Raw genomic sequence first — 2,400 nt, forward strand, 5'->3', positions numbered from 1 at the left:
CATAATAGGTATGACTGAAGGAGAATGGCCAGGTTCATATAGAATAGTGATTTTGTCAAGGCCTATAGATTTGTCTGAAAGATAATTGTCTTGGTCAGATGGGTGTGTAGGTACAAGTTTTGGGCGATTGACAAAAGGTTCATGATGATGGTCTAAAGGTGTAGGGTGTTGCGAGAAATTATGGTCAGAAGGAGGAAAGGATGTGACATTTGCAGGTGTTTTAAGGGGAAAATGTGTTTCATAAAAGATGACATGTCTTGAAACAAAAATGCCGGGAGAGGTAAGTTCATATAAGATGTACCATTTGGTGTAATCTTGAAAACCATGAAAGATAGCCTTTTTAGCTCTAGCATAAAATTTTCTTCTATGAGCCTGGAGAGAAGATGCATAACATAGACAAATTAAAGACTTTGAGATGTATATAGAAGGTGGTTCGTTATAAATAATTTTATATGGACTTTTTTATTTGAGAAGGGGAGTAGGGAGTCTATTTATGATGTGAATCGCATGTTGAGTGCTAAAATTCCACATGGTGAGAGGTATGTCGGATTGGAAAGAAATGGATCTAGCCATTTTGTTATGGAGTCTCAACACACGGTCTTTGGTGAATGATACCTTTGAATTGAAAAAAGGGATCCATTGAAAATTCAAAACCATTATTAAATCCGAAACACTTTAAGATGGTTTTAAATTGTATTTCTATGTATGAGATAAATTTGATGATGTTGGTTCTAGTCTCATATTTGTTTTTTAGGAAAATTATCGAAGTATACCTAATAAAATCATCTCCCAAAGCGAGAAAGTATCTGTGGCCTAAGATACATACACTTGAAAAAGGTATCAAAGATCACCATATAATAAATCAAAAGGGGCATGATAAATAGAAGTACTTAGAGGAAAAGAAAATTTCTTGTGTTTAGATACAAAAGGAAAAAACTTAAATGGCATACAAGTCAATATTAGAGGTGTGAACTAGACTATATTGTCATATATTGGAATTGAAATTAGAAATAGAATTACAAATAGATGGGTCAGACCTAACATTTGTAGTGTTAATCACATATAATCCCCTATGCATTCTTCTTAAAATAAATCTCTAAGGTTCAAAGTCCATTAAGTTTCAACATGAACCTAGTTTCTAATATGGCAATGAGTTATGTATAAAAGAGCTCTATAAACACTTATCATATTTTTATAAAAAATCGATTGGACCTTGTTTGAAGTATTCATTGGCTTATGTCTAACACAACAACAAAAAAATCTTGTCTTTCTCTCTCATTGTAACCATGTCGTCATCATCAGCAACACCAAAGGAAGCAACTCTTGTGGAAAACAAGTATCCAAAAACAAACCATTAAGGGAGAGCGGAGCTGACAAAACAAATAAAAAAAAATAAAAACTAGAAAATAAAAATGACATTGTTGCAAATTTTGTTTGGTGATTTTCCTTGCTTCACTTGTCACTCTAGGAGTTTTATTTATCACTTTGCTGGTTTCTTTGATAATTATGTTGCAATCATGTGAAAGTAAAAATATTGGAGTTATTGAACTTGTGAATATAAATGATTAATACAATTATTGCAGGGTGTATTCTCTGCATGCTGGTATCAATAGCTTAGAAGGATATGATTTTCCAAATATACGTAGAGATCTGGCTATACATTATATCAAAGGAGAGCATTATGCCAAAGAGTTGAATTTAATTGTGTCTATGATTGATGATTACTTCCAGAGTCTGAGTGAGACCTTCAGACAATGGTTTAGATATGGTGTTGATGGACATAGGTGACATTGTTCCTCCAAATCCTATTCTTCCAATTTGTATCAGAGGTAATGCACAACGTTGTAGCAGCATGGAATTTGAACATATTAGTGACTTGTTGCACTAACCTGCATCATTTTATAGCATCATTTATGTAGTTCCTCCAACTCGATGGCAATCTTCATTATTTGTTATTGATAACTTAACAACGAGTTTCTTTGGTGCAGGTTTCGTAAGGACAACATTAGCAACTGTTTCAAAGAGGCATAAGATGTAAAGCTCATGTTTGTTTTAAGATTATACATGAACCTTCAAACAGAAAGGTGGTATATATATATATATATATATATATATATATATATATATATATAATTCAGGTATAAAGAGAACCTGAAGTGTTGTCACCATTAATCATCTTGCTTCTGCAGGATTTAGAGGTTGGTCTTCCTTAATGATGAGGTATAATGACTATCTTGCTTTTATATCTCCAAGTTGCTTTAGACTTGCTTACAAACTTAGATATAGCTTTACCAAAAGCATGATCCAATAACTGAATCTACACTTTTACAGAGGAGAAGATTCACAAGCTTGAATATCAGATAGAGAGCATAGATACTGGACATTCGTTCAGTTGATATA

The 2,400-nt window shown here is 32.9% G+C and overlaps 1 pseudogene; it reads left to right on the plus strand.

Moving 5' to 3' along the window:
- The first annotated feature begins 268 nt into the window (after positions 1–268).
- On the plus strand, positions 269–2,196 carry LOC127095320 (uncharacterized protein At2g39920-like; annotated as a pseudogene).
- Positions 2,197–2,400: the final 204 nt, after the last annotated feature.

The sequence above is a fragment of the Lathyrus oleraceus genome, chromosome 6 (assembly GCF_024323335.1).
Source record: "Lathyrus oleraceus cultivar Zhongwan6 chromosome 6, CAAS_Psat_ZW6_1.0, whole genome shotgun sequence".
NCBI classification, from domain to species: domain Eukaryota; kingdom Viridiplantae; phylum Streptophyta; class Magnoliopsida; order Fabales; family Fabaceae; genus Lathyrus; species Lathyrus oleraceus.